Source organism: Ursus americanus, chromosome 33, assembly GCF_024610735.1.
Source record: "Ursus americanus isolate L20-20 chromosome 33, mUrsAme1.1.p, whole genome shotgun sequence".
NCBI classification, from domain to species: domain Eukaryota; kingdom Metazoa; phylum Chordata; class Mammalia; order Carnivora; family Ursidae; genus Ursus; species Ursus americanus.
This window is the reverse complement of record NC_142159.1, coordinates 32262856-32280556: the sequence shown is the minus strand read 5'-3', so window position 1 is coordinate 32280556 and position 17701 is coordinate 32262856. Positions and strand designations below refer to the sequence as shown.

General features: G+C 44.6%; 1 long non-coding RNA gene across 2 annotated transcripts in view; it reads right to left on the bottom strand.

The window, feature by feature from the left end:
* Window positions 1-17701, bottom strand: part of LOC123780120 (uncharacterized) — a 57429-nt gene that overhangs the window by 8749 nt on the left and 30979 nt on the right. For both annotated transcript variants that reach the window (XR_015722715.1, XR_015722714.1), the window contains 3 exons: window positions 10254-10300; window positions 9290-9444; window positions 2316-2548 (listed from right to left, as the gene is read on the bottom strand). This is a non-coding gene — a long non-coding RNA (uncharacterized LOC123780120). The remainder of the gene's footprint in view (window positions 1-2315; window positions 2549-9289; window positions 9445-10253; window positions 10301-17701) is intronic.

The following is a 17701-nucleotide window of genomic DNA, read 5'->3' as shown; positions in this document are numbered from 1 at the left end:
CCTGAGATCAAGAGTCAAATGCTCCACTGGCGGAGCCAGCCAGGCACCGCTCAGCATGCTCCCTATTCTTATTCTATTTGTGCCATGCCCTGAAGAGTGACCATGCCATGACACTGATTGGCCAGGCACTGACCAGCTCTGGACAGAAGGTTAATCATGAACTGGTTCTTTGAGTCTTATTTTTCCTTGTCCCAGCAGTGTCCCTAAGGTCACAGGATGTCGGCATGACTAGGGCTTACTCATACTGACAATGCCATCAAACACCATGAAAGGGTCTCCTCCATTCTGACCAGATTGAGGTCAGGTGCTGAGGAGTAGCCCAGTGTTCAAACAGAGTTTGACTGGCTTGTCCTAAATGGTGCCTCCAAACCCTCAGAATCTTTGAACTGAACACAATCATGGCTTCAAACGGACCAGGCTTTCTACGTCCTTTTCAGATGAATGACTATGGCAAGATCTGGACATCTATGGCTCAAGAGCTTCCCTGGGCTATGTGACCACCGAGGTGACCTCATAATGACAAACAGTGTTTGGGATTCCCCTTGGCTCAGGGAATTCCTGACATCCATGCAGATGCTAAAGCTTCTTTGCACAGTAACTACTGATCCCATGACTGAGTCATAAGTGCAGTTCGGTTCAGTAGTTAGAGCATGAGCACTGGACTGCAGGCCTGGGTTCACCTCCTGGCTCCTTTACTTAGAGGAGTTCACGAACCTGGTCACATTCATCTCTGTGCCTCCGTTCCTCCACCTGAGGAACAGGGAGAGGAAACAAATCATCGCATAAGTGTGTGATGAGCATTGAATGAATGAACACCTGTCACGTGGTCAGAAAGGTGAATTAGAGGGTCTAGATCTTGTCTGAGATCTCACAATTTCACAAGTTCCAGAGCTGGATTCAAATCTGGGAGTCTGAGTTCCCAGACCATTGCTCTGTGACACACAGCTGCTTTGCCTAAATACAAGCATTTTACCCCAACATGATTTCCTCTGGACAGAATCAGAGGCAAACAACAACAACAACAAAAAGCAAACGAGCAAATCTATTGCTGTCTCCCTGAATCCACTCTCTGGGGCCCTTGTCCACAAATATCCATGACTGTTCTCTAGAATGTTCCAGTAGCCTGTCTTAAGGTCAGCAGATCAAATGAGATGAATCCCAGTGTAAAGAAAGGGAGGGTCACTGTTACAAAGTCTTGTGTTTTCAAACATGTGAAACAATGTCATCTTGCATTATTTATTCCTCACACAAATACAAGTGCCTCCAAACAAACTAGGAGTTCCCGAGACCCTTGTCAACTCATAGAAGAAAAAAAAAAACATAGCTTAGCTTTTGGGAAGAGATCTGGATGAAAGTTCAGGAGAACTAAGAAACACATTACATCAAAACCACTTTAATGTAGACACGTTCTGTTTTCAAGCTACAATCCTATGTGCAAACGTATGCAATCATCTATATATACATATATACTTATATATATAATGCGTGTGTCTCTGCTCTTGTGTCTACATCACCTATTTTTCTTTGTGCATCACTAATAATCTGTGTACTTGCTTATCGATCACTCATTAACTCGATCCATTAACCAGTTACCCATCTTTCACCATACATTAAAGGCCGGCTGTTCATTGCAGCACCGAGGAAAAAAGGTCATGCTATTGTCACCATACTTACGTCTGGGGCGCTGAATGGGACGGGTGGTAGCATACCATTGAAATCTCTAGAAAATGTCATTTTTGATAACACCCAAAGTTCTTAGAAATGGAAAGGTGTGTTTGGGGGTCATAAATTGAAACATAGACTCTCATATTCTGAGGATCTCTTTGGGGCAACTATTGATAGGAACGAACCCACATGTCCCCAAAATCCTGAAATCCATATCCCTTTGGGGATGAACGGTACAGAACAGACATTGTAAGACACTGATAAAACAATGATAAATGTCCTCCATATCAACCTTTCTGGGTTCACTCTAAATTTCAGAAATGCATAATGTGAATATAGAATTTAGGATGCTTAAAAAAACTTAAACGAACATAGACACTGCCGTATTTCCCCCCCTTGAGAACCTAGGGGTGACAAGTGAGGGGTGCAGGATATCATGGAAGTAGTCCATTGTTCTCCATGGAGGACAAAAACCAAGGCTGCTAGCTCAGTAGAACCACCAACAGTAGAAATCAAGGGATAAAACAAAACTATAAAACATGTGTAGATGAAATTGGGAGAGAGGAAATTTTCAACGATGAGAAAAATAGTTTGAGAAAGAGTGAACTGAGTCCTAGCAAACAGCATTCAGAAGATCATTAGGAACATACCATCACAGCAGGAACCACAGCAGAAACCACAGCAGGAACCACAGCAATTTCCCATTCTGAGTTGGAGCAGCAGAGCAAACACCAATCCCTAGGAATGGGTCAGCTCAAAGAGTCCCAGCTGGAAAGGACAGCAGAGGTGTGGCTCAAGTCACCATGGCGACAGTGTCATCATAGACCTTTCAGAGTCAATGCAGCTGCACAGCGGCCAACTTCTGGTGTCAACAGGGGCCTGCCTTCACAGACAAGGGGGGCATGGGAGAGTAAACGCTTTGTTTCAAAAGTTGAACCCCAGTCTCACACTTTCTCACTCTTTTTTTTTTTTTGAAAATAAAAGACATGAGGGGGGATGACCTGCCACCCCCCCAAAAGAGTCACTAGCCAAACTTCAGGGTGAAGAGGTTAAAGAAAAACAGATTGAGAATAAATAGAGGTCCCACTCTTGATTTAAAACACCATCCCCACCCATTCTATCCTCCAGTCACCAGACATGTCTAGAATATAGTTTAAAATGGGTCCCAGGTGAAATGAAGAGCAGTGTTCACAGAAATTCCATTCTTCAAATCATATTTCTCTAAGCATATACTAATGAAATTATGTCATTCTCTCACCGTCTATGCATACTACCTGATTTTTCTCTGTGTATAGCTGAGAGGACGTACTTAGTTACCTATCAACCTTTGTGAATTTCTTGGTCAGTATGTGTATGTAAAGCAGACTCTTTCCTGAATAATGAGGGGGGAAATATCACTGTATTTTCACCACTGCATTTCTGTAATAGTGAACGGGTTGAGGGCAATACATACAACTAGTACTTTTCTAAATGAAGTACTTTAAATACTCCCCAAAATGCAGGGTTCAGTGTGTGTTCTGGCTCATGGATGGGCACTCAACAGACACAGGATTTTGATCTGTTCATGAAAAGTAGCAATGGAAACGGAAGGAACCAGTTCTAAATATACATAAAGAAGGAAACCTTTTAGAACAAAGCCAAGTGCCATGGACTTAACCAAGGAACTACAATACATGCTAAACAAACAAACAAACAAACAACAAAAAAAACTGTATGTAGTCGGGGAACCTGGTGAATCCTTGGACTCTGAATTTTGGCTCGGGTCATGATCTCAGATTCGTGAGATCAAGCCCCAGAAAATAATGGCATAAAACAACCCCTTTACTTTGGTAAAGTACTATTTTGGTAAACCTGGTCACAAGGTTAGGAATTCATCCAGGACACAATGCTGACATTAGAAAATGAAAGGTTTCACATATCCACACCCAGGATGATCCCCACTAGGTAGAACTTGGGGTCCATGAAAAGAGCAGCCCTAGGCCCAGTGCCAATAAATAAACGAGGGCTTTCTATTTCTCAAATCCACAATCCAGAATCCAAGTTTTGCAGGCAGTTGGAACTTCCTGAGTTAGTGAACAGATTCTTTGCAAACGCCCACATCTATTCTTTGCATGTTCCCCAGATCTACTTCCCAGTAGGGTGGCCAGAGGGCAACCAAGGGGAGTCCATGATGCCAGTTGTGTAGCTGAACCTCTCAGCACCTCTTTCAGATTCTATCTGAACCGAATACCCACTTTGGACACTCCTCAGGATAGCAGAAATCATGAGGTTGTCATTGGGTGTATCTACATCTGAGGTCATACCCATTGGAGAGAAAAAACAAATTCAGCCACTGGTCAGAATGCAGAGCCTGGACATAGAAGAGGCCCACATATTCCTTTTGCATTTCAGTGGCTTCTCTCTGCTCTTTCCACAGTCAATAAACCTTCCCACAGAAATCTGTCCTGAACATCGAACTCAGGACTCAATTAATGATGCCTATAAGAGAGACCTTGTCTCACAATCATTAAGCAGTGAATCAGTAAAAATGTTGTAAGGAGGGAAATAAGCAAGACCAGACATAGGGGGCAGTATGATTTTTGAAGCCTTTGCTTTTTTTTTTGGACTCTGGGGTAGCCACATCCTTTTCCATATCAAAAGGTTAAGACACACATTAGTAGTATCATTTTTCCCCCACAAAGCCAGGAAAAAGGACGAGACTGTGCTACATGTCTTGTGAGGGAAATCAAGAGTCGAGGCAGGTGCTTTCCATAGGAAATAGATTCCACCTGAGGTCTGGCATGGCAGGGAGACCTTCCACAAGGGCACCAGTCAAGAGCCCAAAGGAGGTGGGGAAGCAACGGGAAAGGAAGAGTGTATGAGGCGATCGCTCCTCCAAAGAATAGATGTCTCACAAGAAACCGAGCTGTCCTGATAATGGACTCTGTCGGGTGGCTCACTTGTGTCCAAAGCAGGACTCAACCGTCAGTCTTTATCAGAGACCTACCAGGTCACTCTACTCTGCACTTGGGACTGAGGGGCACAGGCCCATAAAATGCCCAAAGTCAGATAATTCCCACCTTTCGTGGGGAACCAACTGTGATATCACAATCTCTGAGTCGTTAGTGAGGAAGGGGGCAGTGGGGTCATTTCGGCATCCACGGCTTCACCTAGGGAATAGCTCTCAGCTAGGCTCCACATCTTTGATCTTGGAAACCAACTTCCCCTACTGCCAGTCGAACCTGACTCCATTCTTCCAAGAGACCACAGAGCACAGAGGACCCCCATGGGGGGGCTTTATGCAGTCAATTGGTGCAGTGGAGGGAGGAGATGTGTTCACGTTTCAAGTACACCCGTGTGCTCTATTTCCTGACACCAACCACAACCAACTCGCCACGTTCTCCAACAATTCAATTCATACTCCACAGATTTCAGGGCTCAGTCCCACAAGTCTGTCCCCACTGCACAGGCCAGTCACAAATGGGGTGTTCAAGCTACCCACACTTCTGCCCAACCACAAGGTCAGGTACTCCCTCAGACCCCCTCCTTAGGGTTGATAATTTCACTAGAATGACTTACATCCATCCACAAGTGGATGGATAAAGAAGATGGGCTCCATGTATAAAAAGGAATATGACTCAGCCATTCGAAAGGATGAATTCTTACCACTTACATCGACCTGGACAGAACTGGAGTGTATTATACTGAGTGAAACACAACAGTCAGAGAAAGACAAGTATATGGTTTCACTCATAGGTAGACTCTAAGAAACAGTGCAGAGGATCATAGGGGAATGGAGGGAAAACTGAACTGGAGGTCATCGGAGAGGGAGAAAAACCATGAGAGACATTTAAGTATATGAAACAAACTGAGGGTTGCTGGAGGTGAGGTGGGGGGGGATGGTATTGGGTGATGGGCATTAAGGGGGGCGCGTGATGCGATGAGCACTGGGGGTATACGCAAATGATATATTATTGAACACTAGATCTGAAACTAACAATGTACTATATGCTGTCTAATTGAATTTAAATTTTAAAAAAGGAAAAAACAATTATAAATACAGTGTAATAAAAGTTATATGAATGAAGGGGAAAAAAAGATCGACTCAGAAGTCAGGAAAGCACTTTACTTACATCGACCAGTTTATTATAAAGAATACAACTCAGGAAATGCCCAATGGAAGAGATGCGTGGAGCAAGGAAGGCCTAAAGGGGGTGGGGAGTGGCGGAGAGCTTCCACGCCTTCTCTGGGGGAAAGTCACTTTTCCAGAATATTAATGTGTTCACCAACGTCTTGTTCAAGACTTTTTATAACCCAATCTTCAGCCCCCTCCCCTCACAGATGGCCAGTGGCTGGGGCTGAAATTTCCAATCCTTGACTCCCAGTTTGGTCCTTCTGGTGACCAGCCCCACCGTGATGCCATTTCTGGGCCCCACCCTATGTCAGCTATTTAGCCTAAACTCTGGAGAGGTCTGTTGGAGATTTTATGACTAACAAAAGTCTCTCCTATCCCTCAGGAAACTGCAAGGATTTTAGGAGTCCTGTGCCAGGAACCAGAAATTAATTAATTAATTAATTAATTAATTAATTTATAAATTTTCCACAAAGCACTTCTCCAGAAAGGCTAGGCAGACAGGACATTGGCTTGCCTCTTCAAACTACTTCATGGTGGCTTCCCAGAGGGAGATCACCTGGACAGTTGAATGGCAGGATCATCTGTGATTTAAATGCTATTGTTTCCTGAAATCCTTTCATCCTTAAAGTGGAAATACCTAATGGGTCCTAAGTAAATGTCCTTTCTAGTGCTAACGAATGAACACACAAAATCAAGGGCACATGGTCCAAACCAAGAGAGATCTGAAATGCCGATTGGAAACCAAGTCTAGAATCCTCACTGGGCTTTGAGCTGAGATGGGAGAAGGATCTGAACTTAGGCGGATCCCCAGCTCTGCCTGCAGGTCCTGCCTGGCCCAGACACTAACCCAGAGCAGGGTTGAGTTCAAGGTGTCCTGACAGGGCAGAATTCTCCACCTTCTAGATCAGGGCTCTCTGATAAAAACCTAATGCAAGACACAGACATGGTTTCATGTTTTCTAATAAGCACACTGGAAACAAGAGAAATGAAAATGGTGAAGTAAATGTAAATGATGTTTTGGGTTTGGTTTTGTTTTTTAAGGAGGCTCCTGCCCAGTGTGGAGCCCAAGGCAGAGATTGAACACACAACCATCAAGACCTGAGCTGAGATCAAGAGATGGCATTTTAACCAACTGAGCCACCCAGGCACACTAAACAATGTATTTTTAATTCACTATCCCCCAAATGTTCACATTTCCACATGTGACACAAGAAAGGTGGCCACATTTCAAGGGCTCAAGAGCCACTCCGAGCTGGTGCTACCATATTGGACAGGGCAGACAGAGATCGTTTACATCATGGAATCCTATCGGCCAGTGCTGTTCAGGCTCCCTCAGGCTATACTGCACTTTGATTTATGAACATCCTGAAATAATCCACTTCTTCAGACTGAGTACTGAGACTCACATCTGTGCCAGGGATTCTCAAACCCAGAGTCAATGTGGGACAAAATTACCTACATGTTGCCAGGCATGGGTGGTAGTGGCTCAGTAACGATTTAATCAACCTCGTCTAAACTCTCCATCTTGCTCTCTCCTCAGCCACCCTCTGGAGAATGTGAGAAACTCATGAATGGAATGAATGATTATCAATAATTTTAATGAATGAAAATAAATTAATGTAGGGCTCCTCTCTACTCGCCTTGACTCCTGTTCTCCAGGCATTTACACGGTGATGAGGCTTCCATTGGCGTTCTCGCTCTCCCTGTATTCACATTCCGTCAATGTCTCTTCGGTCTGAGATTATTTTTACTCCATTAAGGGGTACATAATAGAATATTATACCCAGAGGGTGTATCTTCCCAGTTCTCTGGACACATTCTATTGGCTTCCAGTGGTCCCCAAGCAGGGAGTGCTTTGGCCCCCAGGGAACACTCGGCAATGTCTGGGTACACTGAAGTTTCCCAACTGTGGGGCGGGTGCTACTGGCATTTGGTGGGTAGAGGCCAGGGATGCTGCTCCACACGCTACCAGGCTCCCTGCAGCTCCCACAAGAGTTCCCTTGCCCCAAATGTCAACAGAGCCAAGGTTGAGAAGCCCTGTCTTAAGCCATGTCTGCTAACCCTCTTTAAGAAAAATGGGGGTTCCTAAGGGAGCCCCGCATTGGGCTCTGCATTCAACATGGAATCTGCTTGAGATTCTCCCTCTCCCTCTGCTCCTCCAACTCACGCTGTCTCTCTCTCTCTAAAATATACAAATAAATCATTTTTAAAAAAATAATGAAAAATGGGGATTCCTCCTGATCTCTTTTAACCCAATATTAAATGGTCTATATCTATCTCTATGGAATTAGTCACAGACCCCACTGAGGTAAAAAGGAATACACCTATTCTTATATTTCAATTTTTTCAAAGTAGCAAAAGTGTTTTGGGAAGTGTTCTCTCAAAGCTCACTCTCTGGACCCAGTCATTTCTCCCCAAATGTTTTTCTCCATGATTGCAAATATGTATTTTCAAACATTGTTAGACAAACTGGAACGGGCCCCAGACCACCTGAAATTGGACAACAGCCTTTCCTTTTTGAAAATTTTGCAAGAGAGCATAATAGAAACGAGACATCTAAAGTTGCAGTAAATCATATCGTGTCTTTTATCCAAACTAAAATTCATATTCACAGAACAATTATTACTGATCAGCCATTTCACACCATTTTTCACCCCTTGTTAATGCTAATAAAGTGTATGACTTTTGAATCTGTGGTGGCTGACCAAAGTGTGACCCCACAGCATGTATAGCCTGTTAGAAGGCTGTGTGCCTCACAGTCAAATCCAACCACCATTTCTAAATATTGCAACTCATAAGTTTCATATTTGCTTTCTTTTGTTCACCACAAATTTGGATACATTTGAAAATGTCCAAGAATAATGAGAATTGTAGACTTTACTTCTGAGATGGGAAATTACAAATAATTTTCATAACATCTTCATATTTCCCTTTTTTTAAAAGATTTTATTTATTTATTTGACAGAGATAAAGACAGCCAGGGAGAGAGGGAACACAAGCAGGGGGAGTGGGAGAGGAGAAAGCACGCTCATAGCGCAGGAGCCTGATGTGGGGCTCGATCCCAAAACACCCTGAGCCGAAGGCAGACGCTTAACCGCTGTGTCACCCAGGGACCCCCATATTTCCCTTCTTGACATCGTACCACAACTTAGGTAAATGGCCTTTGGTTTATTCTTTGCATAATGTCCAATTAAGTTTTCTCCCTTCAATTATGTTATATTGTTTTACAGTACTCCTAGATAAGCAGGAAAGTGTAGGGAGCATGAAAATCAAGAGATAATATAAGGGAAATCAGATTGATTTCAAGTTATAAAATTAAATTCTACATCAATCCAGTAATAACTATTTGTTGTCTACTTTTTGCTGGATATTCCTTGTAGTTGATATCCAAAATCAAGACCACAGACCCAGCTATTAAATTTGTCTCATTCAAAAAGAATTAAGACCACACCCATCCAAAAAGAAAAGAATAGTAACCAATTCTATTAGAAATGTTTATAAGTTGGGTACCTGGGTGCTTCAGTCAGATGGGCATTGGATTCTTGGTTTCAGCTCAGGTCATGATCTCAGGGTCCTGGATTCCAGCCCTGTGTCAGTTCCACACTCAGGAAGGAGTATGTTCCTCTCTCTCTCTGCTCCTCTCCCTGTTTGTGAGTGCTCTCACTCTAAAATAAATAAATAAAATCTTTTTAAAAAGAGAGAAGGGAGAAAGAAGCAGCAGCAGCATTTATAAGTTGTTCTGGGAGACCAACATAAAGAAATGACTTGTCTTGGGACAAAAGGAAAGGTTCCTACAGGTAGAAATAATTGAGGGGAGACTGGATTTAGCCGAGTTTTGCCATGTCATTAAGGTTTAATGCGGTGCCTGGATAGCTTAGTCACTTCAATGTCTGACTCTCGATTTTGACTCAGGTCATGATCTCAGGGTGGTGCAGTCATTAAGTGTCTGCCTTCGGCTCAGGGTGTGATCCCAGAGGTCTGGGATCGAGCCCCCTATCAGGATCCTCCCCTGGGAGCCTGCTTCTTCCTCTCCCACTCCCCCTGCTTGTGTTCCCTCTCTCTCTGGCTGTCTCTTTCTCTGTCAAATAAATAAATAAAATCTTTAAAATAAAACAAAATAAAAAAAGATTCTCTCTCTCCCTCTTCCTCTGCCGCTCTCCTCCCTATAAAAAGGATAATGGTTTCCAGAAAGAAGGCAGGCTGAACATTTACCTATGAGTTTAAACTGCTCTAATTTTTAGTAGTCTTGTGAGAAGCAGGTGGTGAAGATACCCCTCATTATCAAGAGACAGAAATGTTTACTAAACTGAGCAGTTGTGGAATCAGATGGGTCCTTGCCCTCTGCTGGGCATTTCAGATAGTAGAATGGAGGAGGGGGTAAGCCTGGGTGGGGACAGGGAAGAGGGAAGAGCTGGCATAGTTTCAGACGCAGCACCACCTAGCGGCTAGCTGTGTTTGTGACCACTGGACTCACCAAAATTTCAGGTGTCACTCAAGCCCGAAAATCCACCAGGGCTTTCTCTATTTGAAGAGAAAAACACAAAATAAGTGAGGCACAACAACAAAAACCCCTCAAATTTCTCTGAGGGTTCGCCAAAAAGGATATTTAAAATATGTATAATTTATGAAATGTTGTTATGACCTTCCCATATTATGAATCTCACATAGATTTGGCTTCATGGTTTTGATACACCTGTATTTTTATATTTCACTGTGCAATAAAACATGGTAGCAATAAGAGATTTCTTTTTTTAGTCACTGTGTGGCAATAAAATCAACGTGAAGAATCCATCTCAGAGGATGGGAATGAAGCAGAGCCAAATGCCATCCCCCTTGCTTGGTTCTCCATGATTCCTTAGCAAATAGGTTGTGTATCCATCAGTCTGGACCTGCATGTTCTAAATAGCTGAGCTAAAGTGAAAGAGAATTTGTACCGATATTAGTGACGGGTGACTATTAATTAGTAAAGCTGAAGGCTTTAATCTTAAGAAAATATGAGTCGAGTTGAAATTGGAATTTTACCTTCCATGGTGTGGATTAATGATGAAGCATGAATTTTTACAAGTATATATATGGAGTAATATATATGGAGTAATGTTGATGAAGTTAAATACATGACTGATTTTGTCCCGAAGACAAGAAAAAAATTATACTTATTGGCCACAGGCAATTCTTGAGATTTGTAAATACTCAAATTCAAATTTTCTGAACGTGTAGCTCCCTTTGAAATTTTGGTCAATGCTGAATAAAATCATTTGTGGCACAAGCTTTCTGTCATCAGCAAATCGTTTTTCTCCTAGAATTAAATTAAAATGAATCAGATTCAAGAGGTGAATGCTGGTATGGTAGGTGGGAAGAGAACACTTTCACAGAAAGTGCCCCTTGTGGATCATTCTTGTTCCAGAACCAAGTCACCTTTTGAGGGAGTGGGAAACCCGAGAAGAATCTCACAGAGGACACACCCAATCTTGTGCAATTTTGTTTCTAACTTCTCAGGGTTCCACAAAAGGCAAATATGAGAGAGCAAAGTCTGGGGAATGAAGTATTTTACTAATACAGCAAGTGTTTCTGAGCCCAACTCAATCCCAACACAGCATGTGCACCTAGAGACACTGGGGGCACTTGGGCTCTCTGCTCCCGGAGCTGTGGGCAGGACTAGATTTTCAATACCCACGCTGGAGAGATGACCAAGTCTTCCTTTTCCTTAACCAGATCATAGCTTGGACTGTCCCACAAGATGCTGAACTGAGCTCCCCATTGACTGTTTCCACCCCTCAGCTGCTGCTCCGGGTCTGAGTGGCAGCCAGGTGGGACCAGCTCCCCGAGCTGGAGGCTCTCTCAGCCGAGCCTGGCAGCGTCTGGCAGACGTCTAATGTGACCCACCTGCATCAATCATAACTTTTCTAGTAGCCACATTACACACAGTAAAAGGAGAAAAGTCAAAAGAATTGTAATTGGAAAAATGGTATCACACCAACATGCATTTACGTCAATGAGACAGTGTTTAAAAATCTCAATAAAATAATTTAAGTTCTCTTTCTTATTCTGGTTTTGGCATCCAGTGTGCATTTTACACTCAGAGCACATCTCAATTCAGGTGAGCTGAATTCCAGGTGCTTGAAGGCCACGGGTAGTTGGTGGCTACGATATCGGACACCCCAGATCTGGTTCATTTCACCAGCTCAGGTCAAAGCTGAATGACCAATTGCACCATTTACCCTAAATAGCATCTCAGATATCAGAAGTTCCGGGCCAAGAGTCATTTATTTATATTTATATTCATATTCATATTTGTATTATGCTATAGGCCATATTCTTGTAGAGGGATGAGAAATACTAGGTACATGACAGGTTTATGCAAGCAAAGAGGATAAAACCTCAAGCCCTCATGGTCATTTGGGTCATTAAGAAACTCCAGTATACTTATTATTCCCGAGAGTGGGTCTGGCCAAACATTTTAAAGAATGAAGCAAATGTCTCATCTGCCTAGGTTATCCAGAAAAAGCTATGTACCTAAACTGTGCTTATATCCGCGGTCGCTAGTGCATCAATTCATGGCCGAAGGAGCACCATGGGAAAGGTTTGTCATGTCCCTTCTGCTCTGTGGTCACTCAGAAGAATGAGATCAAGACACAGGGTCAGTTGGGGGAGCTGGTGTCCAAGATCAGGGATCTGGAGTCCTGGGTTCTGGGACGCACATCCAGGGACAAGAAGAAGGAATTGGGCCCTGCTAAGTGAGCTGCTGAAACACAGAGTCCAACCCAACTTTCCAGTCCAGAAACTATCCTGTGGGCAAGGAAGCTTCACCACGGTCCCAGGGGAAGGCAGGGAAGCTCCTCTCTATACAAAGCTCCCACTGGGGAAGTTAACGTACTTAACTCCAGGTGAGAAAGGCCAAGTCCCGCCCTCTGGGTCTGTGAGGAGAGGGAGTCTGATGACAGAGGCTGAGAGTGGGGACCCTGCCCCCACCCCACCTGCAGTACGACCCATCCTGACACCGGCACCTGCACAATGGACAGAGACCTGAAACTGCCCTCTTTTCCTTGCTCACATTCCTTCTTCTTCCTCACTCATCATCAAACCCTGCCTGTGACTTTCAGGTAAAAGCCAATCAGTACACCTCATGTTAGCATCATTACTCTTATGCCTTTATATATTCCCGCAAGAAGAGGGGACAGAAGACACTGCTTTTTCAACTATAATACAAGTTGTATTTGTTTTATTTTTTACAAAAGTGGAAAGTGAAATGTATGCAATTTTAATCCTAACTGCTTAACATATTCTGAATTCGCACTGCATGGAATTTCCTTCCCATCTGAGTGCTTCGTTTGGTTCTCATGTACACGAGTCATCTCCAGAGCCTGAGAAACGCTGCCGCGAGGTGACCCAGGCCCTCCACACATCTCCACAGAGGCAAGAAAGGAAACTAACTTGTTCAAATTCCTCTCCTCTGTCAGGGGAGTGACAGGGGCTCTACAGCAGGTGCGGCCCCACCAACACTCGTGCCTGCCAGCGTTTGCCCCCAGAGCCAAGCCCTGGAAGGACTGGGGAGGCCCCGTGCAGGCCTGAGGGGAGGACCCAGGTTGGGCCATGACCACAAGGTGGGAAGCAGGCCCATCGCTGTGTAGCTGGAGCAGCAGGTTTGACAGGAGCAGGGACTCTGGCTCTGGTGCTCAGAGCCTCTGTCCTGGGCCTGGCCAGTCCCAGGAGCTCAGTGGGACCGTGAGAGCCATTGTGTGCAGCCTACCCAGCAGCCTTCACACAGACCTCTAGAATTCCTGCCAGCCAGGGAGGGTCTCCGGGCCACTGCATCCGGGCCTCTCTCCCATGGAGCCAAGTGCAGGTTTTATTCTAATCCCAGGACCGGGGATGTGGGTGAGGAGAGGAGGAGAGAGATGTGCTCCAGGGCTTGCCACCCACCTCACTTCTGCAGCAGGACCTGGGAGCAGTGTGGGAGCTCCACAGGGAACATTCTCTGTGCCGCCCTCCCTGGCAGCACCCTTTCCCCCAGGGCAGACCTGAGGGTGGCCCCTGCAGGGGCTGGTCCGAGACCGAAAGGTGCAGAGGGAGATGGTCCCCGGGGCCTCCCGCACCTGGCTCACAGGGAAGCACTCTGTCTCCAGCTCAAGTGTGCAGGACAGACTGTATCCCACCAGACCGCCTCTGGCAGGGGTCATACCACACCCAACCCGGTAACTCCCCTGCTCAGTTCCCAACACACGAGATTCAAACATGAACCAGGTTTGCTGCTTGGCAGACTCAGAGCAGGAAAGAGCAGGTCTCAGGGAAAGATCATCTTAAATAGCAGAGCACACCTGAAACCCATCCACATAATATCTCCTACTCTTTTGTCATCGATATATGAAGAAAACAAGACAAACATCACACATATTTACTTCTCTCTGATTTCACAACCCTAGTCTCCCACCTCAGTCTGCAAAGTAGCCGGTAAGCCAGACTGCTCCTGGAAACCTCCTCCCTAGATTCCTACCTGAATGTAGCTCCCTTCGGGAGGAGGGGGCAGCAAGCAGAGAGAAGAGTTGAAATGGGAGAGCACGGCAGGGGAGAGGGAGGGAAGAAGGAGAGATGAAGGGAAGGAAGGTCAACCACCAGTTTTGATTTTGTGGTTCCTAGTGTGGATGACACAGAGGCGGTCTGTCAGGCCTTCTCACTTTCCAGAAAGTGAATGGAGACTGGATTGTTTGCCAGAGCTCGCTGACATTATGGTGACCACATTAACTCCAGGTAGGTGTAATCTGAGCGCTGAGCACGGGCCAGGCTCTTTTCACAAATAAGCTCCTTAACCCCCCACAGGCCCTGTGATCTAAGCTCCCATCCTACCCACAAGGAAACTGGGTCTCAGAGAGATGAAGTGACCTGCCCAGAGCTGCATAGCACATAACTGGACAGGCTGTAATTCAAACCCAAGTTCCCAGATTCCAAATGCCAGAGACTTGACTGCCACACTGTCCCACTCTCCAAGGAAATTGCTATTTATTGAGCTCCTACTATATGCTGGGCACTGTGTGAGGCATGAGGGATACAGGGATGAATAAAACAGAGCCATTCTATGGGCAGCTTGTCATGTGTCGTATGCACTGGGAACCTCGAGGATACAGCCAACTTGTTCCCAGCATCTAATATGGAGCGTGGCCCACAGCGGGGTCTCAGTTGATCTTGGCTGAAGAAATGCACCCACATGTGCCCTTGGTTGCTTTCACTGATGGAGTCGCATGACTGCTGCCCATTTTAAAGCCAGCAAAATGGCACGACCAGACTAAAAACCAGAGCTCTGGTGCGCTCACTGGAACCAGACTGAGACCGGGAGCTCCGGAAGAGCGCAGGGGCGGCTGGCGATGTTAGAAACACAAAGGACAGGGACGTGCAGGCCCTGGAAGTGAGGGCTGGGACACCGGGTGTGGGGTACACATCCCAGGACGCTGCAGGGTTGAGCAGCACCAACAAAATCAGAGTTAAAGTGGCCAGAACATCAGTGGAGAACGGCCCGTGATCCCCTCTGTTCTGAGACAGAGGCTGAGACTCAGCCACTGCTGCTCTGACTCTCAGAAAATACACAGCAAACCGTCAGAGAAAGCCGCCAGAGAACAAAAGCCTGGAAATACCGGCTCACAGTGTGCCCATCCCCCTCCCCCCTCGCAGGCGACAGGGAGATGCTACCCAAACAGGGTTGTCTGAGTATCGGTGTGGCAGGCCCCTCCCCCAGAAGGCAGGCTGAAAAATCAAGAAGTCCACATCCCTAAGATCCCTATAAAACAAGGACGCACGGCCTGGGTCCCGGTCAATAATTTGGGCTCTGGACAACCCCGCAACCTCTCCTTATAAGAATGACAAGAAAGAGAAATCCCCCCCAGCAAAAAAAGGACAATGAGTCTGTGGCCTCTGCCGCAGAACTAATGGATATGGATATAACCAAATTATCAGAAATGGAGTTCAGAGTAACAGTGGTCAAGGTGATGTGTAGACTTGAAAAAAGTATTAACGAAAATGTTAATGAGAATATAGAATCTCTAAGGGCGGAAATGAGAGCGAATCTGGCAGAAATTAAAAATTCTATGAGTCAAATGCAGTCAAAACTAGAGGCTCTGAAAGCCAGAGTGAATGAGGCAGAAGAATGTATCAGCGAATTGGAGGATGGGTTAGTAGAAGAGAAAGCTAGAATAGAATCTGGACTCAAAATGTCCACGCTCAGGGAATGTAGGTTACGGGAGATTACTGACTCAATGAAATGTTCCAATGTCAGAATCATTGGCATGCCCAAAGGGGTGGAGAAAAACAGAGGTTTAGAAGAGATATTTGAACAAATTGTAGCTGAAAACTTCCCTAATATAGCAAGGGAAACAAACATTCATTTCCAAGAGGCAGAGAGGACCCCTCCCAAGCTCAACCATGAAAAATCTACACCACGTCACATCATAGTGCATTTCGCAAATCTTAGATCCAAGGATATAGTATTGAAAGTGGCCAGGGCAAAGAAATTTCTCACGTACCAAGGCAAAGGTATCAGAATTATGTCAGACCTGTCTACACAGACCTGGAATGAGAGAAAGGGTTGCGGGGGGGGGGCATTTTTAAAGCTCTTTCAGAGAAAAACATGCATCGAAGGATCCTTTATCCAGCAAGGCTGTCATTCAGAATTGATGGAGAGATAAAGACCTTCCAGAATTGCCAGTCATTGACTAATTTCATAACCACGAAACCAGCCCTACAGGAGATATTAAGGGGGATTCTATAAAAGTAAAAAGGCCCCAAGAGTGATACAGAACAGAAAGTCACAATCTATAGAAACAAAGACTTTACTGGCAACATGGCATCATTAAAATCATATCTCTCAATAATCAGTCTCAATGTAAATGGCCTAAATGCTCCCATAAAACACCACAGGGTTGCAGATTGGATAAAAAGACATGAACCATCCATTTGCTGTCTACAAGAGGCTCATTTTGAACCTAAAGAAAAATTCAGACTGAAAGTAAAGGGATGGAATACCATCTTTCACACCAATGGACCTCAAAAGAAAGCTGGGGTAGCAATTCTCATATCAGACAGAATGGATTTTAAACTAAAGACTATAGTTAGAGACACAGAAGGGCACTATATTATTCTTAAAGAATGTATCCAACAAGTGGATATGACAATTATAAATATATATGCCCCCAATAGGGGGGCAGCAAGATACACAAGCCAACTCTTAACCACAATAAAGAGGCATAGAGATAAAAATATGCTAATAGTAGGGGACTCAACACTCCATTATCAGCAATAGATAGATCACCTAAGCAAGAAATCAGCAAAGAAACAAGAGTTTTGAATGCCATACCCGATGAGTTGGACCTCATAGATATATATAGAACACTACACCCCAGAACCAAAGAATACTCATTCTATTCTAATGCCCATGGAACATTCTCAAGAATAGACCATGTTCTTGGTCACAAAACAGGTCTCAACTGATACCAAAAGACTGAAATTATTCCCTGCATATTCTCAGACCACAACGCTCTGAAATTGGAACTCAACCACAAGGAAAAATTTGGAAGAAACTCAAACACTTGGAGACTAAGAACCATCCTGCTCAGGAATGATTCGATAAACCAGGAAATCAAAAATCAATTTAAACAATTTATGAAGACCAATGAGAATGAAAACACAATGGTCCAAAACCTATGGGATACTGCAAAGGCAGTCCTAAGGGGGAAATACATAGCCATCCAAGCCTCACTCAAAAGAATAGAAAAATCGAAAATGCAGTTTTTATATTCTCACCTCAAGAAGCTGGAAGAGCAACAGAGGGACAGGCTTAATCCATGCCTGAGGAAGCAGTTGACCAAGATTAGAGCAGAAATCAATGAATTAGAAACCAGGAGTACAGTAGAGCAGATCAACAGAACTAGAAGCTGGTTC